At 34.8% G+C, this 24,268-nt stretch overlaps 1 protein-coding gene and 1 long non-coding RNA gene across 3 annotated transcripts in view; one reads left to right on the top strand and one right to left on the bottom strand.

Moving 5' to 3' along the window:
* The window catches only part of LOC125646956 (beta-1,4-N-acetylgalactosaminyltransferase bre-4-like), a 66,046-nt gene extending 49,650 nt beyond the window's left edge, over positions 1–16,396 (bottom strand). The window contains exon 1 of one of the 2 annotated variants that reach the window (XM_056140035.1): positions 16,320–16,396. The gene's annotated coding sequence lies outside the window, so the exon portion shown is untranslated. Of the gene's footprint in view, positions 1–4,478; positions 4,576–16,319 lie in introns of those variants that run through there. The other variant, XM_056140037.1, reaches the window with a different exon arrangement.
* Positions 16,397–21,218: 4,822 nt separating this feature from the next.
* LOC130046854 (uncharacterized) lies at positions 21,219–24,030 on the top strand. Its single transcript, XR_008795887.1, has 2 exons — positions 21,219–22,972; positions 23,565–24,030. It is a non-coding gene; the product is annotated as an uncharacterized LOC130046854 (long non-coding RNA).
* The last annotated feature ends 238 nt before the right edge of the window (positions 24,031–24,268 follow it).

Here is a 24,268-nt window from a genome sequence, read left to right as displayed (position 1 = left end):
GTTCGGTTATATAATCTGTTTCGTTTCGTTTCGGTAGGTTTCAACCAAGTTTGCTTTCATATCCTGCCATTCTTGCTTATCTAAATATACCGTTTCAATGAAAATACTTGAACGTGTATACACAATCAAATCACAAAACTGTCATTTTGTAACAGCTATCTGACACTATTTGATAATAATTGAGAGACAGTGTACTTTTTCAACACTGGAAATTCATTTATAAGATCAAAATGTGTCAAATTAAGACTTTCAGCTTGTTTAGCATTTTCTTCTACATACGTCTATGGACATTTTATCTCAATGCATCCTTTCTGGCAACAATCACATTCAATCAAACCATCAGGTGAAGCACCTATGAAAGGTAAATCCTTATCAATGACTAACCTGATTCAAAGCATTTCAGACTAGTTTGTAATTTTTTATTCAATTCAAGATATAGCATCCTTGCTTTTGAATATAGAAGAGCTGGAATATAATCAGAACTCAATGGAATATTCTGACCAAGAATTTCTAGAATTAAACTGCCATTTTCATTTTTGCCCTGTAAAATGTAAACATTCATGAAGGGATTCGCCCAATGCGTTGATGATACCAAAACATCAGATAAACTTTGTGACTAGGGGCTATCAAAAATCTTTTCACATTTTTTGGTTGTCAAAATATTTTCTAAATCCATGAACAAAACCATCAAATAAAGCATTTGGATCTAAATTGTAAAACTGAGCTGCAAATTCTTTGACATTTTCATATACAGATTCTTCAAATTCGCATTTAGATCCTTAACTATCTGATAATGTACATGCGTTGCACATGCAGCCAACCGTTATGATTATGCTTTTCAGTCTCTATGAAAGGTGAAGATAAAGGACAGTGATCGATCTTATAACTCCAATAAGGAATATAAAATAGCGATTTGGGCAGATACGAACCATTGGATATACCCGAGGTGGGATTAGGTGCCTAGGAGGAGTAAGCATACCCTGTTGACCGTTAACAACCGCTGTGAGCCCTAAGCCCTAATCAGGTAAACGGAGGAATCCGTAATCAAAATCAGTGTGCCAAGAAAGTCCTAACAATCGGCATGAAAGACGTTGGACAGTATTTGACCCAATTATAGGTTGTATTGGCAAACTAGATCATTATAACGACCACAGAATTTGCGAAATGCTGACTAAACGATACTTGAAACCTATAACGTGAACTTGTTTGTCAGTATCCTGCCTTGATTTAAATAGTGATCTTACGCAGGAGAAGCTCTTGCATATCGAATCAGTTGAGTTATAAACACCATATGCAGGTGAGAATGGATGGATTGATTGATTTTCTTTTCTTTAACGCTCCACTCGAGAATTTTTCTCACTCGTATGGAGATGTCACCAATACCAGTGAAGGGTTTCAAATTTAGCCCTATGCTCGGCTCTTACGGCCATTGAGCAGTGATAGTTCTTTAGCGTGCCACACCAACTGTGACACGGGACATCCGTTTTTAACTCATCTGAACCGAAGGCTCAAGTGAGGTTTTCTGATCAAAATTTGTCTGTCGTCGTGGGAGTCCTCATAAACTTTTCACATTTTCATCTTCTTCTCAAGACCACTAGGCCAACTTTAACCAAACTTGGCCAAATGCATCCTTGGGTAAAGGGCTTTCAAGTTTGTTCAAAATAAAGGGCCATGCCCTCTTCAAAGGGGAGACAATCACAAAAATGAAAAAAATAGGGTGTGGTAATTTAAAAATCTTCTTCTCAAGAACCATTTTCATGAAAGCTTCCTGACATAGTGCAAATTGAAGGTTGTACAAATCATGGCCCCAGGGTAGGTTGGGGCCAGAATAGGGGATGAAAGTTTTACATAGAAATATATAGGGAAAATCTTTAAAAATCTTCTTCTCAAGAACCAATGAGCCAGAAGAGCGGAAATTTATATGAAAGCTTCCCGACAAAGTGCAAATTCAAATTTGTTCAAATCATGGCCCCCGGGGGTAAATTGGAGCCACAATAGGGGATCAAAGTTATACTTGAGAATAAATAGAGAAAATCTTTAAAAAACATCTTCTCAAGAACGAATGAGCCAGAAGAGCTGAGATTTACGTGAAAGCTTCCAGACATAGTGCAGATTCAAGTTTGTTCAAATCATGGCCCCCGGGGATAGGTTGGGACCACAATAGGGGATCAAAGTTTTCTATAGAAATATATAGGGAAAATCTTTGAAAATCTTCTTCTCAAGAACCAATGAGCCAGGAGACCTGAAATTTACATGAAAGCTTTCTAACATAGTGGAGATTCAAGTTTGTAAAGATCATGGCCTCCAGGGGTTGGGGGTCACAATACGGACTAAGGTTTTACATGCAAATATATATGGAAAGTCTTCAGATATGGGGCAAGGTATCTCAGGTGAGCGATGTGACCCATGGGCCTCTGATGCCGGAACATTGCTACATAAATATGGGATGTAATCATCTCGTTTCTCATAAAGTTGAGTTTTTAGTTTGTCGTTAATATTTCTTTTCAATAAAATATCTAAGAACGAAGCAAATGTAGAGGGCTCTGTAGTGTCTTTTATTTCGAGTTCACGGGGATATATCAAATCGACATATGAATGAAAACTATTATTGTTAATCGATAAAATGTTGTCAATATATCTAAATGCCGAGTTCAAACTACAGCAAGAGATTTTTTGTCATGTAGAAACTTTTGAATAAACTGCATCTCAAGAATATAAAAATAAGTCAGTTAACAAAGGACCACAATTCGTGCCCATGGAAATTCTGACTATTGGATGACCTGATCACCAAAGACTACGAAGATATTTTCAATGAGGAACTCCAGCATATTTTTATTTCCAACTTCAGAGTACTTGTACATGGAATCAGAGTGTTGTTGAAGAAAGTAATTTTTTGGATGACTGATATATATGGATATTTTCTTTTTCCAATTCTTTTGAAAAAAGCGACTGCCTATGATGTTATAAAGTCTAGTATTTATTTTATCGCGGGGAATGGCCATGCAAAGTGTTGAAATATTGATGTTTTGATGTTGCTAATTTAAAAAAAAAAGTTTTACCATTTCAAATGTACTAAAATTTCTCTTAAATTATTTTAAGAATCCACATTTGATATACATCACTTCTGGTATATAATGTGGCAGAGTGCATTTAAAGTTTCTCCTTCACATCTTTTAATATGTTCGTGAGGAACGAAGACAGGAACTTGGTAGAACATTTACTAGTTATCTAAAACTGCATTAAAGTACCAGTGTATTAAGTCCAGTTTTCCCAAAACATAAGCTATATTGGGAATTGTTTATACAATATACTTCCTCGTGGATTCTTGAAATGAAACGCAATATATAAGCGTTTAACAATTTATTGTTTGGCAAATAATGGCCACAGTGGTCAGAAACAAAATTCACTTGGATTCATAAATCTATTCTAATTCTAGTAGCTTAAAGTACCCGTGGGGATCTAGGTTAGAATAGGTCCTCAGTACCCCCTTGTTTGTTGTAAGAGGCGACTAAATGGGGAGGTCCTTCGGATGAGACCGCAAAAACTGAGGCCCGTGACACAGCAAGTGTGGCACGATAAAGATCCCTCCCTGTTCAATGGCCATAAGGGCCGAGCATAGGCCTAAATTTTGCAGCCCTTCACCGGCAGTGGTGACGTTTCCATATGTCAGAGTGAAATATTCAATCAATCAAATGTACTTTGATAGGAACTTTACTCTACTTCAGTACTTGTACCGAGATCCAGTTGCCATGCCATGACCCCCAACCATGTACATCATCAATGATTCCGTGTGAATATTCAACCCACTATTATATGATATTATATGATCTGTGCCGGAACTGCTCATCGAACGTATTCACCCAGAGGAACTATACCCAGTTCGTAACATCCCCACATGTATTTTAATCTTTCATTCGTACCATCCACAGGTCTAGATTTTGTTTTTGATGGCCTAATTATCATCATGATCTATTCTAATGCAAATTGCATGGTATCATCTGGTATGGGTGTAACTCTCCCCCCCTTGCGCCCATAAATCTGCAGAGTTTGTCTGTACATTTGAATGACCAGGGTTTGCTGTCGAAATCCTGTTCGGGAGCAGGTGGTTCTGTCCGACTCCTCATGCGATCTTCCCTGGTCTGGCCTCTAATTCGTCTCGATCGTTCTAACTAGAGGCATGCTCCCACAAATTTAAACAAAAATATTTCAATCTAATAGAACATATAAAACAGGAGGGTTATATGATTATTAAATTTTATATATAAACCTAGGGGGAAAATCAAATGACTAGTTCTTGCATGGCCACACTAAATCAGAATCCTTTAAAAATTACAAAACTCAGCCGTCATCGGACGCATTTTGCTTCGAAGAATTATACAAACACAATCATTCTTACTGTGAAAAAATTTTAGCCAAAAAATAAATGTTCATAACTAACAAAGATTATTTCAAATTTCTCCGCTCTAAAATTTACCGACCTTCTCGAATGCTGCAGAAAGGCAAAGGGAAGTGATGCTTCAGTAAATCTAGAATGATGCCTGTTGAAGTCCAGAACACAATTCCGGAATAAACATACCTGGCATTGATACTTAAATTCACAACATGAGCTGCCCAAGATTAAACATTAACAACATATACAAACATCAAATGACAAAATAACACTCATCTACTTCAATGCAAAATTACCCATATAAGTAAAAAGGGGGTGGGGCGCTTAGATAACGACACACATTTACAGACAAGCTGAAATATGTGGAAATATAGTAATGCATTTTGTAAGGGTATTGTGGAGTTTAGGAATCCAGTTCAGGTACGGTAACTCTTATCCATCCATCTCATTGACTGGCGTATTTAATGTGTCTAAACCTGAAGCATGGTTTTGAACAATTTCATCTTTTCAAAGAGCAATTTCAGTGCAAGAATTATCAAATACTGTTCGTTATCTTCGCCTTTCATCAAATGTGGCATTAATGCCAAGTTCGTTTAAAATACAGTGTATTAATGAGCCCTCCAAACAAAGACAATGTTGTTACAAGCTTTGTCAGCTGGAACGAAAACATATCTCTTATGTAACCTATCTAAATCTTTGATCAATTTTGGTTTACTAAAACAGAAGGATAGGTGTTACGTGCTTTGGTTTTGGTGTGTCTAGTACGGGAATTTAATACTCCTTTTATATTTAATCCATTCTGACAAGGTATAATTTAGCCCATCGTCTGGCATAATCTTCGACAGAAGTTAGAATAGAGATAAAGTTCTGTCGCCAATTGAAAGACCGAGGTTCTCTGAATTTACGACCTTTTTAAAACAAGAAAACATATTGACGCAAGCGTTAAATTCGGCCACAACTACTTGGTTACTTTATTACTATTTGAAATAAAAAGTTGAAGATAACGAACAGTCATAAATTTTATAAATACTGTAAAGAATAGGAAATTGAGATTAGACTAAACACGGACCCATGGAAATATCACAGGTAGGATCAGTTATTGATTCTATTCGTATGTCCCATGTGCGATTTTTTGCAATCCCCGACAACATTAGATTTGAGTAAGGTTTTCCATATCAGAAATTATTATTACGTTGTATGAATATTTTCGACGATCAAAATGAAAGGTGAAAATAACAAACAGCGATTAATCTCATAACTCCTATAAGCAATACAAAATAAAAGAGTTGGCCAAACACGGGCCCCTGGACATATCAGAGGTGCAAGCAGATGCCTAGGAGGAGTAAGCATGCCCTGTCGACCGGTCGCACACCGGTTGTGAGCCCTATATCTTGATCAGGTACACGGAGTTATCCGTAGTCAAAATCAGTGTGCCAAGAACGGCCCAACAATCGGTATGAAACACGTCAGACAGTAATTGCCCTAGCTGCAATAATGTAGCCCTATCCAATTTTTTTATTCTGACGTTTTCGGGATAGGGCTACAATTCCATAGGATCTCCGTAATGATGCAAAATAATTTTATGAATAACCGATAATAAACTCTGTGTATTAGTCCCAAATGTTGTTTACACCAAAAGGAGTACCAACTTTGTGCTCGGGTATGTCTAATAAAGGTGTTTTTGATTAAATATATTGTACAGCATGCAAAATGCTTGTTATCGCGAGATCTCGTAGGTGGATCTAATGAAAAACCTAAACATTGACAATCAACGCGAAAATGTAGTTACTCGAGCCACTTCGACAAAGAAAGGAAAATCATATTGTTGCAGAAAGAATTTACACTCTGCTGTTCGGTTTTTAACTTGATATTAAATTCAAACCTTTTCAATACCGATGAAATAGCTTTCGCCTCCATACTTGTCCATTGATGTAAATACTACCTATGGCATATGCAAATGATTTGACAATCGGAAGTTGAAACTTCAGTACATCAAACATGGCGCATGAATATGAATCGAGAAATTGGAATTTATCGAAATTGTTGAAAACGGTAGAATAGAGCCTCACAAATCTTAAGTTGCAGGTTGTAAATTTATATATTGACTAAGAAACATGGAATATCATTTTATTTACGTAAAGAAAGTCAGGAAATGTTTAGAATGAGCGCAAATGTTGCGGGAGTGAATCACTCCCGCACTTGCACCATTACGGAGATCCTAAGGAGTTGTAGCCCTCTCCCTAAAAAAAAAATAGATAAAAATCAGAGGGCTACATTATTGCAGCTATATTTACCCCAATGATAGGTTGTACTGACGAACTAGATCGTTATAATGACCATAGAATTTGCGAAATATTGACTTCAATCGAGACTATTGAAACCCCTGTACCATCAACTTGTTTGTCAGTAGATTCCCTCGATTTAAAAACTGACGATACGCAGAACAAGCTCTTGCGTATCGAATCAGCTGAGAGATATAAACACCATATGCAGGTGATGATGGAATATTGCTACATAAATGTGGGAAGATGACGACGGAGAAGCTGGCATCAACCCGTTTGTCATACAGTTGAGTTGTCAGTTTGCTATTAATGTCTTCTTTCAATAGAATATCTAAGTATTAAGCAGAAGTGGACGACTCTGTGATGTCTTTTATTTCGAACTCACAATGATATATCGAATCGACATATGAATGAAAATTATTATTGTTAATAGACAAAACGTCGTTGATATATATAAATGTCGAATGGAAGGCCACAGCAAGATATTTTTTCTTCTCACGTAGAAGTTTTTGAATAAATTCTGCTTCATATGAATATAGAAACAGGACAGCTAACAAAGGATCACAATTCGTGTCCATGGGAATTCAAACAGACTGTTGGAAGACCAGGGCCCATATTTACTAAAGTTCGTAGACGTAAACGTAGCGTAAATCTAGACGTAGCGTACGTTTACGTGTGGGACGGTATTCACTAACAGTCGTAGACGTAGATTTACGTCAGAAATAAGCGTAACTCTACGTGTGCTATACTAATACACGTAAGCTGATCGTAACTTTAAGAATAAACAAAGCAAATGGCGACTTGTCATTTTTATCGATAATTTCTTGCGTAAAGACCTTACAAACCCTCTAGATGCATATAAGCTGGTTAGTAATACACAAATTAATTGTATTTATTCAGATTATCGTTTTCTTTGAGATCATCTGCAATTGTGTGACAATTCTCAAAATTTTGAGCCCGATCTAATTTACCTTGTGGCGGATCTCAGTCTGATTTAAAATCAAACCTCTCACTTCGCTCGATATACGGACAGTCGCTGTCCGTATATCGAGCAAAGTGCGAAATTTGATTTTAATCAGACTGGGTGGATCTAACCTTGCCTTTAGAAATAATTGGGAAGCTTTTTATTTTAGTCATGCAGGTTATTTAAAAAAAAAAAGAATATTTGCCATTTATTTTATTATATAGGGTAGGTCTAGCATCTTTCAGGGAAATACATTTTTTTTAATTTTCCAAACATGGTAGAATTAATGTATATATATGCAGTCAAACATGCAATGTTTTAGATTTGAAAAGAAGAGAGTCACTGTGTGTACAAGAATACATGGTGATTGACAGCTATAGAAAAACTATTTCTACTTAAAGATATGTGATCTTTACTTTGTGGTTATAAGCAAATATTGGTAGTCCAAATAACTATTTGTTACATTGTAACTTACACAACAGGGAAATGAGCCTCTAAATAAATATTTCATTAAAAAAAAAAAAGATATGCATTTCATTCCAAGAATACAATTTTGTGTAATTTGTTTCAGAGAGCAATTGTGATGCCTACTAGTGTAGTCATGTGTAGACTTTCAATCTTTCAGAGTGCCATTTCCTTTAACTATAATCCTACAGGAGTCAAACCTTCATTGATGATGCATACATATGAATCTTTCTACCATTCATGATTTGTATGTAATTGACCTTTATATGTGATCAGCTAGGTAAAAGTCTTTGTAGTGTGTATTACCAAACTCCAAGGATGATGCCTTCAACATACATATTATTTTGTTGAAGCCCCCCCCCCCCTCCCCTCCAATTTACAAAAATCTCACTGATAAAAGTTCATTCTGAAGGCTTCTCACATTAAACCGACATATGTACTAATGCTCCTCTTTACAAATTTTAACCCACCAGACAACTTTGTTGACAAATATTTAAGATTTATTTATTATGTCATCATTTTAATATCAAGATGTTAAAATCATTCTAGAAATGGAAGTAATACATGTACATGTCAATATCAATAACAACATGAAAATTCATCTAAGAATTTATCTATTAACAAATATAATTACATGTACATAATTGTATGCATAACAATGCATGTACATGTACTTAATTTCTTAAACATGTATTGTAACAAATTCTATTTTGCTGAATATCAAACTTTTTTTTATTTTACTGTCAATTTTTAAATGTCCATATGATATATAAATGAATAAATAAATATATAAGATGACATCAATGTAGCAGATGGACCATCAGCATGGATTGATCAGTGGGTAGAGTACCAGACTACGGGTCATGGGTTAGATTCTCAATCCTGCCATATATTTTTGAATCATTCCTCTGCTCGTCCTTTTACACAATCATGGCAATGGAAGATGAACATTTCTCGGTTTCGCAAAAGATTTTTCAGGCCATTACAGCAATGTACCCATAGACCTAGAAAAATAATAGTATTACATTGATTTAAATAAACAACTGTCATTACACTGCAATCAAATTTCATAAGGCTTGAAAAATACATGCAACATAATTGTTAGTTAAATAAACTGTAAAATTGTGATAATACTCATTTTATTTACTGTATATTCATCTACTGTACACCATATCTGGGAAGATATCATTAAGTATCACCTACAATTTCTAATTTTAATGATTTATAACCCAAGAGCCCATATTAAGAAAAAGATTTCAAATGACCCCAATGTCAACTTCAGTATTTTTTCATTAACCATTCCCCTTGTAATGAAATTGGCTTCTTTCCAAACCAGAAAAAAAATACTTTTTAACCAAGAATGGTAAGTTTCAGTTAAGGTCATTCACGTTTATAAATAAAAAATAATTTTTTGTGACATTTCAGGTACAATTCACTTGCATTCTATTTTCTTTCTACAAAATTCTCAGGTTTAATTAGTCTAGAGTTAACATATTTTGATAATTCCTGGTTGTGGCAAGTAAAAATGTAAAATCAGCTGATATGTACTGCAGTAAGGTATATGAATGGGATTTTACTGTAGCAAAGAAGGTGAGAAAAATCTTTAGCACAATTGAGTATTGAACCTGGTACCTTTGCACTGAGCTACTCAGGCTGACATATAGTACATGGTAGTACAACATTATAAATTTAAAGGGGCATATTTGCTGTGAAAGTGATGGCAACCATTTTTATCTCTCAAAATCTCCCAATGGCAAAGGAATATGTATTACTGACTAAGAAAAATATTTCTTTAGTAAAATAAAAAAAACAACAGAAACCTAACAAGAGGCCCACAGGCCTTATCGGTCACCCGAATACTAGTGGAAAAGTATCATTACTTCCATGGACTATGAAATCTAGAAAAAAATTTCCTGTTCTAAATATCTAAGCTAATTATATTCTAATGTTCAGCAACAGTATAAAACAAGATGTGTTCTTAAAACTTCACATCCCTCAAAGTGCATACACTGATGAAAGGCTTTAAATAGGTGTATTCACATGAAAACATCAAAAGATATGACTAATTTGGACTCATCTTAAAGTCATAACCCTGGGTTGTGAAATTCACCATTTTTTGTACATCCTTTTCTGCATTTATATTTTATACAGTATCAGCAAACTTACACATAAATACTATATACTAAGTTTGGCCCCACTCTGGGGTCAAAACCCTTACTCTGGGGGAAATCAAATTTACAATTTTGGTAAAAGACTACCTCCTCTATCCATTTAGTTTCAATTTAGTATCAATAGCATTAAAGCAGATGTAATTTAAGTGTTTTATACACATAAACACTATATAACAAGATTTGCCCCGCCCTGGGGTCAAAACCCCTACCCCGGGGATCATGAAATTTACAATTTTGGTAGAGGCCTGTCTGCTCTACATCACTATGCATTTAGTTTTTCTTATATGTGTGTGTTTCTTGATAAGAAGATTTTTGAAAATTAGTCCCCCTTGTCCCAATGATGCTTCATACCAAATTTGAAAAGAATTGGACTGGTAGTTATTAAGAAGTTAAAAATGTTTAATTGTTAACGCACGACGAATGAAAACTAATTGCAATAGGTTACCGAGTAAACTCAGGTGACCTAATAAAAGTACATTTGATGACCGCTTTTAGTGTAAAGAAATATATAAAGAAGAATTATTGGCTTGCAAGATAATAATTATATAATCACCAAAATTACATATATTCATTTGCTTGCTTTGAGATTAAAAGGTGTTTCAAATAACTGAATACATGTGTTATTACTGATCAGAAATATATAATATAGAGCAATTTTTATTGAGTGTTGATTTCAAATTTTGGTGACAAAATTACAGCTATTATTTTGGAAATCATGCAAGAATTTTTAATATCGAGGAGATAAAAAATAAAATTTCAAAGAAACATAGTGTATGTCCTTAGATTGGTTAAATTTCTATTTGCCAAAAAGGTGAAGATATGCTTAGACAGACAGGTACAAAACATGCAAAATGGACAAACTTTGATCATAAAAACTCATAAATTTATGTTCTTAAATCTTTGCCTAAGGATTTAATCATCAATGCATTACAAAAATCATTACATCATGTACCATAATTTGTTTTGGATTTTTTAAAAACTTTGTAAGTACAGAAATGATTAAATGTGTACAAACAGTGGATATACTTACATCATATATATGTACTGTACATCTTGTATCCCAGTCCCAACCCTGAGGCATCATGGAAAATCTTTCAGGAGAGGACATGAAGAGAAATGTATCTAAATCAAGGAATGCTGCTGTCTGTTGGCAATTTATTTCTTGACCACCTTTATGACCCTTTGAAAAATAACAGAGGTCAGCTAACTTGGATATCTAGTGCATTATATCACACCTAATATCTCCAATTAATATATAGTCAATGTTATTCTACATTAAATAAATTAACACTGACTTCACACAGTTGTACAACTGTATTTGAATGAGATTTTGTTTCACAATATTTTCTGAAAGTTTTGCACATGGATGTGGACAAGCAATAATTGAAATGATGCTAAAAGAGACTGTAACTGTCCTCATCTGGTACCGAGTCCATTCACCCTATCTATCTGTTCGCCCAGAGTATATATTGTTAAAGCAATAATAATTTTCATATTTTATAACCATGCAATAGAGGGGCACGTACAAATCACACATTTTAGAAGAAGTGCCTGTATATATAATGTATATTTTAGATTCATTTTTCACCAATATTTTTGTTTTTCTTTTTGCGAAATGATGTGAAAGCATGTGCGTACTTGTGTACAGGTAGCTATGATACTGCTTTGATGTTGTTCCAGTCATGAAATTAAAAAAAAGGGATAAATAATTTTGAATTTCAATTGTGGTATTGTCAAAAGTTTGAAGTTACCATGTACACAAATGAGCTTGTGTCTTAATGTGTTAATAGTGGGCACATATCAAATTGTAAATAACTTACACATATGTATATGTGCTCACTATTTAGAAATTAAGATCCAGGCATTATAGCAGCTACATAGGTTGAGAACAAAATGAATAAGGGACTGTGATTTTACCATGTGTGTCATGTACTGAATCCCCTTGAAGTCAATTTAACATTATTTAGGGGCCTAGTGACGAGTAGTCAGTGGTAAAACATTTAAGGTTATTACTACACAAACAACTTAACTTACTTGTCAGTCCATGCCGACTTCTTTTTGAAGACCTACAGCATCGCAGATCCATGCACAAGTCAAATGCGTTAAATTTGATGAACCTTCCATTTGGATTTGTAAACAACACTGAATAGCGGTACAGTTGATCGACATGCCGTTGGCAGGCATACGTATACGTTGAAATTCGTTGCTTTCTCACAAAGTTCTGTGTTCTTTTTCGTCATAATGCGGCGGTAGCGCAGGGAAGTCAAAGTAAATGAGCAAATTCACACGTTTTACGCTTCGAAGTGAAAATAGCCACTGCGCACGCGTACGTGCAATCGTACATCGTAAGTTACGTTTGCGGCTACGAACGGTTTTGTAAATACCATTTCACAAGTACGTAACTCTAATCTTAAGTCAGACGTAAATCCTACGTTTACGTCTACGTCTACGAACTTTAGTAAATATGGGTCCTGATAACCAAAGACCACCAAGATATTGTCAATGAGGTACTCCAGCAGATTTTTTATTTCAACTTCAGATTACTTTTGCGTGGAATCAGAGTGGTGTTTAACAAAGTAATTTTTGGATGACTGATTTCTAGATACAACTGTATGAATATTTACGTTTTCCGTTTTTGTTGAAGAAGCAACTGTCTATAATGTCAAAACGTCTAGTCTTGAGGAACGGTCATATAAAGTGTTGAAAAGTCATAGGTTTTGATCTTATTGATTTGGGAAAAGTTTTGTGATTTCAAATTTACTAAAAGTAAATTAGAATTTTTTAGAATCCGTTCTTCATGCTTTTATTTCAAGAAATCTTTTATTTTACATATTCCATCTGAATTTCTTTGTATTTATTGTATCATAATTTGGACATAATTAAACATTAAATGACTAACATAACCCCATTCTCATGTGACATTGTACATTTTTAAATAATGAGTGTTCTCCATAACATTGAAGAAAACCAACCTTGTATTGATAAGAAATATGATACCACTTGTTAATGCTCAGCATTGTAAAGATTTTCGTTACCGTCTACCATGGAACCGATTAGCTTTTACTGATTACCCAATTGATATGATTTTCTGGCCTCATAGATGCCGGTAGACTTGGTTATAGATCATATCAAACCTGTGCACTTAAATGGCAGTTATCACAAATAACTCGCTCAAGTTTCAGTGTTGACATGGTTTCTTTTAAAGCTGTCTGCAATGTATAGTGAATTTTTGGTAACGCAGAAGCAGTTAGCATCACAAGATCGCAAGGCGTTATTTCCCCTTACATCAACCACAAAACAATTGTATTTAAATCACTGTACCTTCTTCTCCTTTTTTTATACTTATGTCTGTAATATTTTGAATTACGGATGTGAAGTGTTGGGATTACACAAAGGACCTGACATTGAAAATGTTCACCTGCATTTTTCAAAATTTACACTTGTGTTCGTAAAAACACTAATACAACCATGATATATTTTGAAACGCCATGCAATATTCATATAATATCTTATGATATCACATTTAAATGATATCACATGATACAGAACAAAGTTGATTCATTTCAAATGTTGATACACCCGTATGCTTGACCAGAGGTAACCCTTTTATAACCAATTTCTTCTATGGGTGATCAACGGTTACCGTTATATGATTGTTAAATATATGGTGACCAGAAGTAACCCTTATATGAATTTTACATCAATGGATGACCAGAGGAAACCCTTATACGGTATTTCATCAATGGGTGACCAGAGGTAACCCTTATATGATATTTCATAAATGGGTCACCAGAGATACCCTTATGTAATATTTCATCAATGGGTGACCAGAGGTAACCCTTATATGATATTTCATCAATGGATGACCAGAGGAAACCCTTATATAATATTTCATCAATTGGTTATCAGAGGTAACCCTTATATGATATTTACTTCAATGGGTCACCAGAGGTAACCCTTTTTGATATTTCATCAATGGGTGACCAGAGGTGACCCTTATATGACCAGTACATCGATGGGTTACCAGAGGTAACCCATATATGATATTTCATCAATGGGTGACCAGAGGCAACCCTTAGATGAACATTACATCAATGGGTTACCAGAGGTAGCCCCAATTGCTACTATGGGTGACCAAGGTAACCATCTTATAACCATTGCTTTTAAGGGTGATCAACGCTTACCCTTACATGATTATATCTATGGTGACAAGAAGTAATTTTTTTGACCATTACATCAATGGGTGACCAGAGAAAACCCTTATATGACCATTAAATCAATGGGTGACCAGTAGTAACCCTTATATAATCACTACATGATAATGGTAATAATGGATAATTTTTGTAGAACAATTGATCAACGGGTTGGAACAATTCCCTAATATCGATATGGTTCCACTACAGCACATTTTGTTAAGTAAATGGTAATAAGAAAAACACAGAAAAGTTGAAAAGCCCAATAAACGGATTCATAAAAGAATGTAAATTGCAGCATTTTTATCTGCCGTAAGATTTTTGCTTCGACAATGACAAAGTCATCCAGAAAGTAGGCACATTTACTCCTCTCTAACGGATAAGCGTTTCACTTGTATATATTATTCAGCGCATTTACTTCGAGATAGAAAAACTACTTTCGCGTGACCTCGGGTCCTACTTGAAGGTACGAATTACCCTTCTGCCCTATCCTTACGTTCAACGCGCTATAAATGTCAAAGCGGATCTGTATCTTCAAAGTTCCATAAACAATGAAATTAAATCGACTTACTACATTCTGTTTATATTGCATAATTTTAACATTTTTAACGCTAATAATTGCGCTTCAGAACAAGTGGAATGAAATATTTTTATGACACCGATGGAGTTGGCAAAATTGAAACTGTCTGGTTCCTGTGAATAAAGCAAAGAAAGATTGCTCTGCCTATCATTTTTCATAACAGAACTTCTCCAATGCTTAAGACGTCTCATTGTAGAAAATGATCTTTGCAAGGCAAAAAACCAACTGGCATAATAGTATGGACTTAATTGATATAATCATTCTTACTCTATTTTGTAAAATAATTAAAATCTTGTCACTGTTTCAAGACTTCTATTTTCCTGTTGTTGTTTTTTTAAAAAAAACTTTTGACTAATTTGAATCTAATCTACATACAAATCTCATATTTACACTTCCAAGCCCCATGATCTCTTCCAACCCACACGGTTTCAATTTAATATTTTAAAATGTGTCACAAACATCGTAGCATAAGAATATTCAGAAAATTTCGCATGAACTATAAGAAAGAATGTTACTGCGTCCATATTTTGACAGAAACACAAAGGGGTATGAAGAAGCCCCTGCAAACATATTGTAGAACCCCATTGTTTGGAATACTCCATTATCCAATAGGAGTCGTTCATTCAAAGACTGTTTAATCCTAATAACCACTGGAACATGTGCACAGCGCTTAAATAATAAAAGCATTTTCAATAAGAGAAGAAAATAGCTTGACACAAGTGTCACTCAGCAGGGATGTGACTGAATTCCTCAGAAATCAGAAGAAAACTGGTCAAAAAGGGAGGAAAACACCTCACCATACCCGGAAAATGTCATTTTCTGCCACTTTAGATCAAATCCAGAGTGTTTCATCTTTTTGTTTTGAAAATTTAGCAAAGCAGAGGATTTCCTCTGAAATGAGAAGAAATCACACCCCTGTGTCAGAGACATCTGACCGCAGAAAGTGAAAGAAATATTTCTATTATTATTTTTTTTAAAGATAGGATCACACTGACAATATGCATTTTGTACATCCCTTCAGGACGAAGATTCTAGTTAAGATATCGTAATTACTACATCAATGCTATGAACATAATGGTCCTCTGTCTTTATATTGAGTAGCAATTACATATCACTACTATGTGTAGCAACCAAAGTTTTACGGATACAATTCCATTAGATTGCTTGAACATGTCATTTCAGCAAGGACCGGTTACGATGCTTACATTCATTTGGGATGTTGTTCTCAACCCTTTCGGTATAAAATAAGTTTCATTATGCATAATTGTGCTTACCTGTGTTCATTAAATGTTTTAGCATCACTCATTACTAATCCTAGCCAGCATTCTTATTTTTCAGTCGTGCGTAGTTTTGTTTCCCTCCATTGCTTGAAGGTTCGCATGCGCTGCTCAGTTTATTAGAAGCCCGCTGATTGGTTGTCGTTTAAACAGCAAGGCACCGTGGAGGAACAGACTGCAAATTTTCCAAGTTACTGTTCTCCAGGATATTTTGATTATGGCCCAGAAGGTGTTTTCGATCAATCCTTCAGCAGAAGGTGAATACTTAGTTGAACCTTGTATACCTTACCTTAGTGTTATTGTTTACCTAGTAACAATCACCTTCGCTTCCCAGATTGGTGCACCTTCCATAACTTACATCTTTAAAAGTGTCTATTTATAACTATTTACATAGGTTTATTCTTATTTGTCCGCTTCCAGGATAAATTGTTTTTTCAGAATCTTTTATGAATACCTAGTTCCTCTCCCAACATTATTATCATTGTAAATTTATGTAGCGTTTTATTTAATTACCCAAACGCACTTTACATTGATATCAAACTTAAAAACGAACGCTAAATACACCAAAAAAAAACCATAGAATGATATTAAACTGAAGCAACTATGAATAGGCAAAACTATATAATGTTTTTTAAAATAAAAATGACTGTTTACATAAATACCGAATTACAACTTAAATGCAAGTTTAAAAAGATATGTTTTAAGTTTATAATATAAGTTCCACAGGGTTGATGAGAACACATCGAACCGTCTTTCATCATACAGTTTAGTACGAACACGTGGCTTTACAAGGGATAAGGAATCTACAGACCGAAGTGTTCGCTGAGAATGGTAGAATTGAACTACTTCCTGGAGGTATGCTCGAGCTAATCCATGTAGAGCCTTAAAAGTATACACCGGGACTTGAATTTTCGTTCGATACGAGTATATGACGGGTAACCAGTGAAGCGATATGAGAATTGGTGTAACATGATTACCTTTCCTTGAACGTGTTACTAGCCTGGCAGCAGTGTTATGGAGTTTCTGCAACTTTTGCAAGGATACTGAATGAACACCATATAAAAAATGTATTTCCAGCAGATGCCACCCGGAAGTTAACATATCGCGTACATCGTTATGCTCGCCGAATAAATTTATATACGAGTATGTTTGTATACATCTATTTTGCGTTGTTTGTCAGCTGATAAAAAGTAAAAGCCTCACACAATTGTATCTTAAAGACACTATGATTGGACATTTAATTTTTCGTTTCAGTGAGAAAATTAGTTAACAGAAACAATGCTACGCAAAAGGATAACGATTTTTAAAGGCATATATGTTTGGAGTTTTCATTTGTCTGACTCAACTCCTCTTATCACCTCAATACCACTTGAATATATTACTGATTGTGTAAATCCGCAAAATATATGTAATCTTTTGAATCCACAAAACCCTAAACATCCCATTTTTCAATGAAAGGTAAAGATAACGAACAGAAATCAATCTCATAACTTCTATAAGAAATACAAAATAGAGAGTAGAGCAAACACGGACCCCAAGAATGAATGCAAGTAAGGTTGTATATACTGTTTCTTCCACCATCCACTGTCGTTCACAAAAGATATTTTCTTTGCTTCTGTATCACTGTTGATCAATAAATTTACTTTTGGTCGTCTGTCATGGGACGCTGATTTAGAATTTTGCCCCGGCGAACACCCCGTCAAATTCTATAAATTTGTCACCTAAAGTATTTTGATTTGTAATATTATATTCCTGCTTTTCTGATGTACTTTCGGAATCATCAGTGTTTTCTGAAATGGAATCTGTCTATTTACAAGGCCTTGTAATGACGACTGGGAAGTCAGTGACAGGGTCCTTCTTATATACTGCAGTTGTCAACTAGTCTAGGGTTTTCCACCATCACACAGTGATGATATTGAGTTTGTCAGATTGAATTTACTAGCAGATAGCTTTGTAGATGAATGGCTTGCTTCTTGATTATAGGTCAAAGGTGTGCTGGAGTGTGATGGATTTGGCTTGTTTGGTAACGATTGAAACACATTCTCCTCCGAAACATCAAGGATGTAAGCATCGTATACAATTGATGGCTGTAGAAGCAGGAGAAAGTGGGTTGGCGTTCATGATCCTTGAGGGGACGAATACTTGATCACAAAATTGATATTGGATTTTTCTCCGCCCTGGAAGTTCGTGGCAAAAAAAGGATGATCTACAATCCCAATAAATGTGACTGTCATTGACTGTAGGATGAAAGAATCGGATTGGCTTACCGATGACGTTTGCTGCAGCAAGAATAGTACCAGCTGATGAAAAACGACCATTAACAGAATTGTCCGTCAGAGTTTTATCAAATGATCTGTTTACTAATGATAATCCGTCTTTCTTCTGTTGCAATATTGATGTCTTAATCAGTATTCTATATCGAATCCACTAAAGTCTGGAGTTTTTATAAGCCCATAAAAGACAGAACGTTAAAATGGTAAGGCGTCGTCCAACTGTCTGTCCGTCTGTCCGGATCTTTAGACAAAATGCAAAACTGAACCGTAAGCTATAGAATCTAACAACTCAGTACATTTATCACCAGAGAAAGACGCTTATTGTTTTTCAAATATCAAGGCCATATCAGTTAGTTGGAAACCTTGTAAGCAGAATACAGACCGAACTATTAGGCTAGGACAGTTAAACTGGGTCCAACTACTCCTCATGTCAAGTGGAGGACACGTTTTGTTCAAAGGTCAAGATTGTAGTATCACTTAGTAGGAAAACATTGTAAACAGGATACAGGTCGAACCGTTGGGGCTAGGACTGCCAAACTTGGTACACATACACCTTATTCCATGTTATGCTACGACCCCCACCCATTTTCCACCGAAACTGCAAAATAGATGAAGACAATAGTTCTCATAGTTATCAATTACAAAGAATACAAATTAGAGAACAAAGCATATACAGACCCTGAAAAAAAATAGGCAGCTAGGAGAAGTAAGCTTCCCGTTTTGGACACTCATACCTGACATAAGCTCAATGTCTTGATTAGGTAAAATGTGCTCCGTATCAATAAATGGCCTAACAATTGGTATGAGGAGTGTCAAACAACATTCAAAGTAATATCAGGCTCTGTTTGTAAATAAGATCATGTCTGTCTTTAAAAAAACTCAAAATATTTATCTTAATAGTTCCCATAGTTCTTGATATTTTGCTGACGTGTTTTACCATTTGAATGATATGGGAAGTTGTGACCTTTGACATAGAATTTGAGTACTTTACACAACTGTTTTTAATTTGCTACACAGTTCAAGTTTTAGTGTTACCAAGGATTTGACGAAGAAGATATATTTGATAAAGGTTATGTACCAGCATTTAATGTGACCTTAGGGTATGGCAAGTCAAGTTCATGTAAATGATATAGATTAATTGATGTGCAAATTCCACAGGTGTTTGTACTGAAAAAGCCCCTATCAGTGTGAAATATATGTATCTGCATGTGTGTTTATATAAGTGCATAAATGCATGTTTTAAGTATATGATGAGCGTTAAAAATCGCACTAATACTATATTATTTATGTTTGCAAACGTTGTTGGAGTTTATAAGTCAGGAGACATAATGCTTCATAGTCCTTAATCTCATTTCACAATTTTTTTATTCGAAAATTAACAGTGAAGAGAAGAACACAGATGTTGAAAATATAGCTGGAGTTGACATGACCCGTGGTATAGAAAGAAAGAGAGAGAGAGATGAAAATCGAATCAGAAGAAAACATCTCTGTCCTAGGTATCACCCAGATATCAACAATGGAATTTGTTTTGAAACCGGTTAAAGGGATTGTCTACGACGATCAGCTTCTGAAGTTAGCTTCCATAAAGATATGTGGTAAATGTATGGTTAAATGATGCTCGAAAACTTTGAAAATTTCAACAAAGTATTTCGCATCTGCTATGTACATTACTTGTGTAGGTGTCTGATACTTATTCAATTATTGTTGGATTAATTTAGCTTACATGTGATCTGGAATTGACTCTGCAAACAGACAGCAGCAAAGATGATCTTGGAGCCGTTCTCTTACAAAATGGGAAACCAATTCAATACATGGAAGTAAAACATTCAAAGCCACAGCAAGATATTTTTTCTTCTCACATTTAAGATTTTTTAAAATAAATTCTGCTTCATTTGAATATAAAATGAGGTCAGCTAACACAGGAGCACAATTCGCGCCCATGGGAATTCAAACAGATTGTTGGAAGACCTGATCACCAAAGACTACGAAGGTATTGTCAACAGGAACTCTATCATATTTTCTTTATTTCAACTTCAGAGTACTTGTGCGTGGAATCAGAGTGGTGTTTAACAAATTAATTTTTTGGATGATTGATCAGTAGATATGAATATTTCCGTTTTCCATTTCTGCTGAAGAAACAACTGTCTGTGATGTCAAAAAGTCTAGTCTTTAAGCTATCGTGAGGAATGGTCGTGTAAAGTGTTGAAAAGTCATACGTTTTGATGTTGTTAATTTGAGATTTTTTATTTTTTAGAATCCACATTTGATTTACACCACTTCTGGTATATGTAGTCGCGCAGTATGTTTGAAGTTTCTCCTTCACAGCTGTTGAATTTTCGTTAGAAGCAAAGATAGGGGTTTGGGAGAACATTTACTGAAATCAGCAATGCATCTTTGTTTGTAAGGGTTTTTATGAAGTTTAAGAATCCAGTATAGGTACGGTAACTCCTATTCATCCGACCCATTGACCGGGATATTAGATGTGTCTAAAACGGAAGCATGGTTTTGAAGAATTTCATCTTTTGAAAGGGCAGTTGAAGTATAAGTATGATTCCCAAAAGTGGAATTGTGTGGGGTTTTTTTTGGGTTTTTTTTTTGTTTTTTGTTTTTTTGTTTTTTTTTTTTTTTACATCTTTTAAATCTTCAATGGAGTGAAGAAGTTATATCAAACTAATATATTATAGATATGTGAAATTCTATGTAGGCGAAGTCAGAAGATTGTTTTTTTTTCCATCACAATTGTTTTTACACAGAATATATAGGTTGGAGTTCTGCAGCATGTCCATAATGAACATGAGTGGGCATTATCCTATGGAAGAGTTGTACCATGATCATGTTTTCAAGGTGATCTAGAGACTGAGGGAGACATGAAATGACTGGACACCGGAAGTTCTGTTCATGCTGCTTTGACAAAAGTTATTCTAGAGAAACGCTTCCTAGATAATGTCCCCTATTTTCTACATTTCAGGTATATATTGCAAAAATGCATTACTCTTTCAATACTTCCTAAAAGCACACACCTGTAAGAATAAGATGTGTTTGTGAAACACTGTACAATGAACAAGGTCAAAAACGTTTGGTACCAAAACAAAATTGATTCCTTCCTAGTCATTTTCAGATACAGGTGACCTATTGGTCTTTATATGTCGTCCGTTAACAATTGAACATTTTCAATTTCTTCTTTTAAAATAACTACTTTTCCAATTGCTGTTGAATTTGGTATGAAGCATCTTTGAAGAAGGGGGTATGAATTTTAAATTTTAGGACTCTTGCATCGATGTGTTTTACGGGCGGGGCAAAATTGTCAATAATTGAACAATTTTCAATAATCTTCTAAATAAGCACACAACTGTAAGAACAAGATGTGTTTGTGAAACATTGAACAATGAACAAGGTCAAAAACGTTTGATACCAAAACAAAAAATTTTTCTTTGGAGTCAAACTCCAAGTTAAAGGATCATAGTATGAAATGAAAGGGTGTGTCAAACGGTATACAAAATATGAGAAGAGGTTCTGACTTCAGGGTGGGGACAGACTTTGCATATAGTGGCTATGAGTAAAACATTTAAATGATATATTCTATGGTGCTATTAATACTGAATTGATATCAAGAAGTAGCAGATAGCTCTTTACCAAAATTTTACATTACATAATTCCAGGGGTAGGGATTTTGGTATCACGATGGGGTCAAAATGGCTATTATTCTCCGGAATAGGCCGCGTGATGTTCCGATTGGCTTCCCGCTGTTGTGACGTCACAACGATTTGGCGCTTGAACCCGACCATTTCAAAAATATGTGTGATTTGGAGCTTTTGACAGTGTTAGTTTAACATATATATTTTATATATAAATCCTGAGTATGGGCACTGTTGGAGACTTTTGTGTTTTCTTATATTTGTATTTAGCTTAGGTATACAGAAAAAGAAAAGTATGATTTTGTATCCTTTAGGGCTAGTGATATTTTGAAGTTGTACTCTGTGACCAATAAGGCCTGTTAGCCTCTCCCTATCTAGTGTTTTCATATTCAGTTCAACTTCGGTATCTTGAACATCAATATCTTGAATATCATGGATATATCAAGTGAGTTGGAAGTCCCAACTATCATTTCTTTATGCATTTTAACGACAATTTCTCGGTCTCATTGAGTTTGAGATAACCAGGTTTAACTGTATCTAATATGATGATCTTTCTAAATTCTATCTAAATTTTTCAACAGAAGTACATCAAACTTGGAGATTCTTAACGACCACATTTTGATGCATGCAGCGAATAGAATGTCATATTCACCACCAGTCTACAGGGCAAGGAATTTATTAGCTGCATTAGACTACACTCATAGTGTAGATTTACCTACAGCTACAAAGATGGAAGTATTAGGTAAAGAATTTCTTAGTACTTATAAGATTATTTCTGAAACAATTTCTTAATCATTCAGTCTGATCTGCTTTAGCTTCACTAACACCCACCCATGCAATACGTTTCACGAGGGTTTATCTAGAAGACTTTATGATTGCATAACACTGCAGGATTTCCAGTCTATTTTTTATAGCAATTTAGTGAATTTTCTTGATATGCATTTATGAAATATTCCATGTTGGTACATAAAGGTGAAGGTCCGCTACAAATAAGATATGCTGACTTGTTATTTTCTGGTGTATCTATCAATTTACTTGACTCTCCTATTTTGATAACATTTGTTATTTGTGTATAGTTAGTGATCAGCCTGTACGTCCATCTGTGCATTAAACGTTTTCCATACTCTTTGTGGCTATTCATGCAGTTTTTGAATTGTAAATAATGTACATAAACTTATATGAATGGGTTCCAGATCTCAAGTCTTCTTTAAATGATGCCACAATGTTACAAAGGGGAGCCCATTTGTTATGCTTGCCATCACAATATTTAGCTTTGACTTTGCAGAAAACTGATCACTTAGTATTTGATTTATATTTAATATTTTCTGTTGTAGATATCAAAGGACATTTTTAAAGAAATCATGGAGGTGGACCACTGTGGAGAGAAAGCAAAACAAGATGACCATATCGACGAACTTTTAGAAACAGTTATGAAAATGCGTTTGTAGTCTGATATAGAGGGATCCATCTCTAACACCATTGCCGCAAAGATTCCACCCCAGCAGAACTGGTTTCCCAGCATAAAAAGTAGATATCAAAGAGCAAATCTGGTATTGTTCTGACGAAATTTTACACTAATTATACATACCTTAGTCTTTTAATAATGACACCTTTAAAAATGTGTTTTGACTCGTGTTTCCAAGGTAACAAGACATCCGATTTCTTGTAAAGAAGTGAGCCTCAGAAAATGTTGAATCTTCATACATAAAATTTGTACATTTTTCATTCAACTTATTGTAACTATTATACTATACTATGTTGTGAGTAAATTTTTTTAGAATAAAATCAATTTGCTGGAACGTCATAACACATAATAAATGCCTTCAAATACCAAAACCTTCAACTGAAAATGAGTAAAAATTGTTTCAACTTTGTGCAGAAATACAAACACAGGTGGATTGTTCTTCCATAGATAAATGTATTGTATCTACTAAAATAACATGTCAAAAAATTGGAGATGTCTTGTTTCTTTTTGGGGGAAAATGATTTTTAAAGTTGCACTATTGCAAAAATATGGGAGTTTTCTCGTAATCTTGAT

This window comes from Ostrea edulis, chromosome 6, assembly GCF_947568905.1.
Source record: "Ostrea edulis chromosome 6, xbOstEdul1.1, whole genome shotgun sequence".
Taxonomy (NCBI): domain Eukaryota; kingdom Metazoa; phylum Mollusca; class Bivalvia; order Ostreida; family Ostreidae; genus Ostrea; species Ostrea edulis.
Note: the sequence above shows the minus strand (reverse complement) of the source record. Positions and strands in the feature narration are given on the sequence as shown.